Source organism: Theobroma cacao, chromosome 4 (genome assembly GCF_053813885.1).
Source record: "Theobroma cacao isolate CCN51 chromosome 4, ASM5381388v1, whole genome shotgun sequence".
In the NCBI taxonomy this organism is placed as follows: Eukaryota; Viridiplantae; Streptophyta; class Magnoliopsida; order Malvales; family Malvaceae; genus Theobroma; species Theobroma cacao.
The window spans coordinates 15,142,423-15,152,718 of record NC_142642.1 but is presented as its reverse complement, the minus strand read 5'-3'; positions in this window follow the sequence as shown (position 1 = coordinate 15,152,718).

Below are 10,296 nucleotides of genomic sequence, written 5' to 3'. Positions count from 1 at the left end.
AAGGTTTTCAAAGGCATGAGTGACTATAAATAGACTTTTCTTGTTAGTGGAATGCTTTCACTCCAGGTTTCCTGAGGTAAACACGCAATTTCAATCTGTTTTAATGAAAAATGTAAAAAAATTCACCTCAAAATTAATAATGAGATTATAAAACCATTTAAAGCGAGTAATAAGGCTTTGAAAGGCATGAGCGACAATAAATAAACTTTTCTTGTCAATGGATGGCTTTTCCTTCACGTTTCTTGAGGTAAACATTCAAATATAAGCTGTTTTTATCAAAAATGTAAAAAAATTCACCTCAAAATTAATAATGAGATTATAAAACCATTTAAAGCGAGTAATAAGGTTTTCAAGGGCATGAGTGACTATAAATAGACTTTTCTTGTTAGTGGAATGCTTTCACTCCAGGTTTCCCGAGGTAAACACGCAATTTCAATCTGTTTTAATGAAAAACGTAAAAAAATTCACCTCAAAATTAATAATGAGATTATAAAACCATTTAGAGCGAGTAATAAGTCTTTTAAAGGCATGAGTGACTATAAATGGACATTTCTTGTTAGTGGATGGCTTTCACCCCATGTTTCCATATGTAAACATGCAATTTCAATCGGTTTTAATGTAAAATGTAAAAAAATTGAACTTAAAATCAATAATGAGATTATAAAACAATTTAAAGCGAGTAATAAGGCTTTGAAAGGCATGAACGACTATAAATAGACTTTTCTTGTCAATGGATGGCTTTCCCTTCACGTTTCTTGAGGTAAACATTCAAATATAAGCTGCTTTTATCAAAAATGTAAAAAAATTCACCTCAAAATTAATAATGAGATTATAAAACCATTTAAAGCGAGTAATAAGGTTTTCAAAGGCATGAGTGACTATAAATAGACTTTTCTTGTTAGTGGAATGCTTTCACTCCAGGTTTCCCGAGGTAAACACGTAATTTCAATATGTTTTAATGAAAAATGTAAAAAAATTTACCCCAAAATTAATAATGAGATGATAAAACCATTTAAAGCGAGTAATAAGGCTTTTAAAGGCATGAGTGACTATAAATGGACATTTCTTGTTAGTGGATGGCTTTCGCCCCATGTTTCCATATGTAAACATGCAATTTCAATCGGTTTTAATGTATAATGTAAAAAAATTCAACTTAAAATCAATAATGAGATTATAAAACCATTTAAAGTGAGTAATAAGGCTTTCAAAGGCATGAGTGACTATAAATAGACTTTGCTTGCCGATGGTTGGCTTTCGCTTCACGTTTCTTGAGGTAAACATTCAATTATAAGCTGTTTTTATCAAAAATGTAAAATAATTCACCTCAAAATTAATAATGAGATTATAAAACAATTTAAAGCGAGTAATAAGGTTTTCAAAGGCATGAGTGACTATAAATAGACTTTTCTTGTTAGTGGAATGCTTTCATTCTAGGTTTCCCGAGGTAAACATGCAATTTCAATCTGTTTGAATAAAAAATGTAAAAATATTCACCTCAAAATTAAAAATTAGATTATAAAACCATTTAAAGCGAGTACTAAGGCTTTTAAAGGCATGAGTGACTATAAATGGACATTTCTTGTTAGTGGATGGCTTTCGCCCCATGTTTCCTGATGTAAACATGCAATTTCAATCTGTTTTATTGAAAAATATAAAAAAATTCAATTTAAAATCAATAATGAGATTATAAAACAATTTAAAGCGAGTAATAAGGCTTTGAAAGGCATGAATGACTATAAATAGACTTTTCATGCCAATGGATGGCTTTCGCTTCACGTTTCTTGAGGTAAACATTCAATTATAAGCTGTTTTTATCAAAAATGTAAAAAAATTCACCTCAAAATTAACAATGAGATTATAAAACCATTTAAAGCGAGTAATAAGGTTTTCTAAGGCATGAGTGACTATAAATAGACTTTTTCTTATTTGTGGAATGCTTTCACTCCAGGTTTCCCGAGGTAAACATGCAATTTCAATCTGTTTTAAGAAAAAATGAAAAAAAATTCACCTCAAAATTAATAATGAGATTATAAAACCATTTTAAGCGAGTACTAAGGCTTTTAAAGGCATGAGTGACTATAAATGGACATTTCTTGTTAGTGGATGGCTTTCGCCCCATGTTTCCTGATGTAAACATGCAATTTCAATATGTTTTATTGAAAAATATAAAAAAATTCAAGTTAAAATCAATAATGGGATTATAAAACAATTTAAAGCGAGTAATAAGGCTTTCAAAGGCATGAATGACTATAAATAGACTTTTCATGCCAACGGATGGCTTTCGCTTCACGTTTCTTGAGGTAAACATTCAATTATAAGCTGTTTTTATCAAAAATGTAAAAAAATTAACCTCAAAATTAATAATGAGATTATAAAACCATTCAAAGCGAGTAATAAGATTTTCAAAGGCATGAGTGACTATAAATAGACTTTTCTTGTTGGTCGAATGCTTTCACTCTAGGTTTCCCGTGGTAAACATGCAATTTCAATCTGTTTTAATGAAGAATGTAAAAAAATTCACCTCAAAATTAATAATGCGATTATAAAACCATTTAAAGCGAGTAATAAGGCTTTCAAAGGCATGAGCGACTATAAATAGATTTTTCTTGTCAATGGATAGCTTTCCCTTCACGTTTCTTGAAGTAAACATTCAAATATAAGCTGTTTTTATAAAAAATGTAAAAAAATTCACCTCAAAATTAATAATGAGATTATAAAACCATTTAAAGCGAGTAATAAGGTTTTCAAAGGCATGAGTGACTATAAATAGACTTTTCTTGTTAGTGGAATGCTTTCACTCCAGGTTTCCTGAGGTAAACACGCAATTTCAATCTGTTTTAATGAAAAATGTAAAAAAATTCACCTCAAAATTAATAATGAGATTATAAAACCATTTAAAGCGAGTAATAAGGCTTTGAAAGGCATGAGCGACAATAAATAAACTTTTCTTGTCAATGGATGGCTTTTCCTTCACGTTTCTTGAGGTAAACATTCAAATATAAGCTGTTTTTATCAAAAATGTAAAAAAATTCACCTCAAAATTAATAATGAGATTATAAAACCATTTAAAGCGAGTAATAAGGTTTTCAAGGGCATGAGTGACTATAAATAGACTTTTCTTGTTAGTGGAATGCTTTCACTCCAGGTTTCCCGAGGTAAACACGCAATTTCAATCTGTTTTAATGAAAAACGTAAAAAAATTCACCTCAAAATTAATAATGAGATTATAAAACCATTTAGAGCGAGTAATAAGTCTTTTAAAGGCATGAGTGACTATAAATGGACATTTCTTGTTAGTGGATGGCTTTCACCCCATGTTTCCATATGTAAACATGCAATTTCAATCGGTTTTAATGTAAAATGTAAAAAAATTGAACTTAAAATCAATAATGAGATTATAAAACAATTTAAAGCGAGTAATAAGGCTTTGAAAGGCATGAACGACTATAAATAGACTTTTCTTGTCAATGGATGGCTTTCCCTTCACGTTTCTTGAGGTAAACATTCAAATATAAGCTGCTTTTATCAAAAATGTAAAAAAATTCACCTCAAAATTAATAATGAGATTATAAAACCATTTAAAGCGAGTAATAAGGTTTTCAAAGGCATGAGTGACTATAAATAGACTTTTCTTGTTAGTGGAATGCTTTCACTCCAGGTTTCCCGAGGTAAACACGCAATTTCAATATGTTTTAATGAAAAATGTAAAAAAATTTACCCCAAAATTAATAATGAGATGATAAAACCATTTAAAGCGAGTAATAAGGCTTTTAAAGGCATGAGTGACTATAAATGGACATTTCTTGTTAGTGGATGGCTTTCGCCCCATGTTTCCATATGTAAACATGCAATTTCAATCGGTTTTAATGTAAAATGTAAAAAAATTCAACTTAAAATCAATAATGAGATTATAAAACCATTTAAAGTGAGTAATAAGGCTTTCAAAGGCATGAGTGACTATAAATAGACTTTGCTTGCCGATGGTTGGCTTTCGCTTCACGTTTCTTGAGGTAAACATTCAATTATAAGCTGTTTTTATCAAAAATGTAAAATAATTCACCTCAAAATTAATAATGAGATTATAAAACAATTTAAAGCGAGTAATAAGGTTTTCAAAGGCATGAGTGACTATAAATAGACTTTTCTTGTTAGTGGAATGCTTTCATTCTAGGTTTCCCGAGGTAAACATGCAATTTCAATCTGTTTGAATAAAAAATGTAAAAATATTCACCTCAAAATTAAAAATTAGATTATAAAACCATTTAAAGCGAGTACTAAGGCTTTTAAAGGCATGAGTGACTATAAATGGACATTTCTTGTTAGTGGATGGCTTTCGCCCCATGTTTCCTGATGTAAACATGCAATTTCAATCTGTTTTATTGAAAAATATAAAAAAATTCAATTTAAAATCAATAATGAGATTATAAAACAATTTAAAGCGAGTAATAAGGCTTTGAAAGGCATGAATGACTATAAATAGACTTTTCATGCCAATGGATGGCTTTCGCTTCACGTTTCTTGAGGTAAACATTCAATTATAAGCTGTTTTTATCAAAAATGTAAAAAAATTCACCTCAAAATTAACAATGAGATTATAAAACCATTTAAAGCGAGTAATAAGGTTTTCTAAGGCATGAGTGACTATAAATAGACTTTTTCTTATTTGTGGAATGCTTTCACTCCAGGTTTCCCGAGGTAAACATGCAATTTCAATCTGTTTTAAGAAAAAATGAAAAAAAATTCACCTCAAAATTAATAATGAGATTATAAAACCATTTTAAGCGAGTACTAAGGCTTTTAAAGGCATGAGTGACTATAAATGGACATTTCTTGTTAGTGGATGGCTTTCGCCCCATGTTTCCTGATGTAAACATGCAATTTCAATATGTTTTATTGAAAAATATAAAAAAATTCAAGTTAAAATCAATAATGGGATTATAAAACAATTTAAAGCGAGTAATAAGGCTTTCAAAGGCATGAATGACTATAAATAGACTTTTCATGCCAACGGATGGCTTTCGCTTCACGTTTCTTGAGGTAAACATTCAATTATAAGCTGTTTTTATCAAAAATGTAAAAAAATTAACCTCAAAATTAATAATGAGATTATAAAACCATTCAAAGCGAGTAATAAGATTTTCAAAGGCATGAGTGACTATAAATAGACTTTTCTTGTTGGTCGAATGCTTTCACTCTAGGTTTCCCGTGGTAAACATGCAATTTCAATCTGTTTTAATGAAGAATGTAAAAAAATTCACCTCAAAATTAATAATGCGATTATAAAACTATTTAAAGCGAGTAATAAGGCTTTGAAAGGCATGAGCGACTATAAATAGATTTTTCTTGTCAATGGATAGCTTTCCCTTCACGTTTCTTGAAGTAAACATTCAAATATAAGCTGTTTTTATAAAAAATGTAAAAAAATTCACCTCAAAATTAATAATGAGATTATAAAACCATTTAAAGCGAGTAATAAGGTTTTCAAAGGCATGAGTGACTATAAATAGACTTTTCTTGTTAGTGGAATGCTTTCACTCCAGGTTTCCCGAGGTAAACACGCAATTTCAATCTGTTTTAATGAAAAATGTAAAAAAATTCACCTCAAAATTAATAATGAGATTATAAAACCATTTAAAGCGAGTAATAAGGCTTTGAAAGGCATGAGCGACAATAAATAAACTTTTCTTGTCAATGGATGGCTTTTCCTTCACGTTTTTTGAGGTAAACATTCAAATATAAGCTGTTTTTATCAAAAATGTAAAAAAATTCACCTCAAAATTAATAATGAGATTATAAAACCATTTAAAGCGAGTAATAAGGTTTTCAAGGGCATGAGTGACTATAAATAGACTTTTCTTGTTAGTGGAATGCTTTCACTCCAGGTTTCCCGAGGTAAACACGCAATTTCAATCTGTTTTAATGAAAAACGTAAAAAAATTCACCTCAAAATTAATAATGAGATTATAAAACCATTTAGAGCGAGTAATAAGTCTTTTAAAGGCATGAGTGACTATAAATGGACATTTCTTGTTAGTGGATGGCTTTCGCCCCTTGTTTCCATATGTAAACATGCAATGTCAATCGGTTTTAATGTAAAATGTAAAAAAATTGAACTTAAAATCAATAATGAGATTATAAAACAATTTAAAGCGAGTAATAAGGCTTTGAAAGGCATGAGCGACTATAAATAGACTTTTCTTGTCAATGGATGGCTTTCCCTTCACGTTTCTTGAGGTAAACATTCAAATATAAGCTGTTTTTATCAAAAATGTAAAAAAATTCACCTCAAAATTAATAATGAGATTATAAAACCATTTAAAGCGAGTAATAAGGTTTTCAAAGGCATGAGTGACTATAAATAGACTTTTCTTGTTAGTGGAATGCTTTCACTCCAGGTTTCCCGAGGTAAACACGCAATTTCAATATGTTTTAATGAAAAATGTAAAAAAATTTACCCCAAAATTAATAATGAGATTATAAAACCATTTAAAGCGAGTAATAAGGCTTTTAAAGGCATGAGTGACTATAAATGGACATTTCTTGTTAGTGGATGGCTTTCGCCCCATGTTTCCATATGTAAACATGCAATTTCAATCGGTTTTAATGTAAAATGTAAAAAAATTCAACTTAAAATCAATAATGAGATTATAAAACCATTTAAAGTGAGTAATAAGGCTTTCAAAGGCATGAGTGACTATAAATAGACTTTGCTTGCCAATGGTTGGCTTTCCCTTCACGTTTCTTGAGGTAAACATTCAATTATAAGCTGTTTTTATCAAAAATGTAAAATAATTCACCTCAAAATTAATAATGAGATTATAAAACAATTTAAAGCGAGTAATAAGGTTTTCAAAGGCATGAGGGACTATAAATAGACTTTTCTTGTTAATGGAATGCTTTCACTCTAGGTTTCCCGAGGTAAACATGCAATTTCAATCTGTTTGAATAAAAAATGTAAAAATATTCACCTCAAAATTAAAAATTAGATTATAAAACCATTTAAAGTGAGTACTAAGGCTTTTAAAGGCATGAGTGACTATAAATGGACATTTCTTGTTAGTGGATGGCTTTCGCCACATGTTTCCGTATGTAAACATGCAATTTCAATCGGTTTTATTGTAAAATGTAAAAAATTTTAACTTAAAATCAATAAAGAGATTATAAAACCATTTAAAGCGAGCAATAAGGCTTTTAAAGCCATGAGTGACTATAAATAGACTTTTCATGTCAATGGATGGCTTACGCCTCACGTTTCTCGAGGTAAACATTCAATTATAAGCTGTTTTTATCAAAAATGTAAAAACAATTCAACTTAAAATCAGTAATGACATTATAAAACCATTTAAAGCGAGTAATAAGGATTTCAAAGACATGAGTGACTATAAAAGGAATTTTCTTGTTAGTGGATGACTTTCGCTCCCTGTTTCCCAAGGCAAACATGCAATCTCAAATTGTTTTAATGAAAAATGTAAAAAAATTCAACTAAAAATCAATAATGAGATTATAAAACCATTTAAAGCGAGTAATAAGGCTTTCAAAGGCATGAGTGACTATAAATAGACTTTTCATGCCAATGGATGGCTTTCGCTTCACGTTTCTTGAGGTAAACATTCAATTATAAGCTGTTTTTATCAAAAATGTAAAAAAACTCACCTCAAAATTAATAATGAGATTATAAAACCTTTCAAAGCGAGTAATAAGGTTTTCAAAGGCATGAGTGACTATAAAAAGACTTTTCTTGTTAGTGGAATGCTTTCACTCCAGGTTTCCCGAGGTAAACATGAAATTTCAATCTGTTTTAATAAAAAATGTAAAAAAATTCGCCTCAAAATTAATAATGAGATTATAAACCCATTTAAAGCGAGTAGTAAGGCTTTTAAAGGCATGAGTGACTATAAATGGACATTTCTTGTTAGTGGATGGCTTTCGCCCCATGTTTCCTGATGTAAACATGTAATTTCAATCTGTTTTATTGAAAAATATAAAAAAATTCAACTTAAAATCAATAATGAGATTATAAAACAATTTAAAGCGAGTAATAAGGCTTTGAAAGGCATGAGCGACTATAAATAGACTTTTCTTGTAAATGCATGGCTTTCACTTCACGTTTCTTGAGGTAAACATTCAATTATAAGCTTTTTTTATCAAAAATGTAAAAAAACTCACCGCAAAATTAATAATGAGATTATAAAACCATTTAAAGCGAGTAATAAGGCTTTTAAGGCATGAGTGACTATAAATGGACATTTCTTGTTAGTGGATGGCTTTCGCCCCATGTTTCCATATGTAAACATGCAATTTCAATCGGTTTTAATATAAAATGTAAAAAAATTCAACTTAAAATCAATAATGAGATTATAAAACCATTTAAAGCGAGCAATAAGGCTTTTAAAGCCATGAGTGACTATAAATAGACTTTTCTTGTCAATGGATGGCTTACGCCTCACGTTTCTCTAGGTAAACATTCAATTATAAGCTGTTTTTATCAAAAATGTAAAAACAATTCAACTTAAAATCAGTAATGACATTATAAAACCATTTAAAGCGAGTAATAAGGATTTCAAAGACATGAGTGACTATAAAAGGAATTTTCTTGTTAGTGGATGACTTTCGCTCCATGTTTCCCAGGGCAAACATGCAATCTCAAATTGTTTTAATGCAAAATGTAAAAAAATTAAACTGGAAATCAATAATGAGATTATAAAACCATTTAAAGCGAGTAATAAGGCTTTCAAAGGCATTAGTGACTATAAATAGAGTTTTCATGCCAATGGATGCCTTTCGCTTCACGTTTCTTGAGGTAAACATTCAATTCTAAGCTGTTTTTATCAAAAATGTAAAAAAATTCACGTCAAAATTAATAATGAGATTATAAAACCATTTAAAGCGAGTAATAAGGTTTTCAAAGGCATGAGTTACTATAAATAGACTTTTCTTGTTAGTGGAATGCTTTCACTCCAGCTTTCCCGAGGTAAACATGCAATTTCAATCTGTTTTAATGAAAAATGTAAAAAAATTCACCTCAAAATTAATAATGAGAATATAAAACCATTTAAAGCGAGTAGTAAGGTTTTTAAAGGCATGAGTGACTATAAATGGACATTTCTTGTTAGTGGATGGCTTTCGCTCCATGTTTGCTGATCTAAACAAGCAATTTCAATCTGTTTTTTTGAAAAATATAAAAAAATTTAACTTAAAATCAATAATGAGATTATAAAACAATTTAAAGCGAGTAATAAGGCTTTGAAAGGCATGAGCGACTATAAATAGACCTTTCTGGTCAATGGATGGCTTTCACTTCACGTTTCTTGAGGTAAACATTCAATTATAAGCTGTTTTTATCAAAAATGTAAAAAAATTCACCTCAAAATTAATAATGAGATTATAAAACCATTTAAAGCGAGTAATAAGGTTTTCAAAGGCATGAGTGACTATAAATAGACTTTTCTAGTTAGTGGAATGCTTTCACTGCAGGTTTCCCGAGGTAAACACGTAATTTCAATCTATTTTAATGAAAAATGTAAAAAAATTCACCTCAAAATTAATGACGAGATTATAAAACCATTTAAAGCGAGTAATAAGGCTTTTAAAGGCATAAGTGACTATAAATGGACATTTCTTGTTAGTGGATGGCTTTCGCCCTATGTTTCCATATGTAAACATGCAATTTCAATCGGTTTTAATGTAAAATGTAAAAAAATTCAACTTAAAATCAATAATGAGATTATAAAACCATTTAAAGCGAGCAATAAGGCTTTTAAAGCCATGAGTGACTATAAATAGACTTTTCTTGTCAATGGATGGCTTACGCCTCATGTTTCTCGAGGTAAACATTCAATTATAAGCTATTTTTATCAAAAATGTAAAAACAATTCAACTTAAAATCAGTAATGACATTATAAAACCATTTAAAGCGAGTAATAAAGATTTCAAAGACATGAGTGACTATAAAAGGAATTTTCTTGTTAGTGGATGACTTTCGCTCCATGTTTCCCAGGGCAAACATGCAATCTCAAATTGTTTTAATGCAAAATGTAAAAAAATTAAACTAAAAATCAATAATGAGATTATAAAACTATTTAAAGCGAGTAATAAGGCTTTCAAAGGCATGAATGACTATAAAAGGAATTTTCTTGTTAGTGGATGACTTTCGCTCCATGTTTCCCAGGGCAAACATGCAATCTCAAATTGTTTTAATGCAAAATGTAAAAAAATTCAACTAAAAATCAATAATGAGATTATAAAACCATTTAAAGCGAGTAATAAGGCTTTCAAAGGCATGAGTGACTATAAATA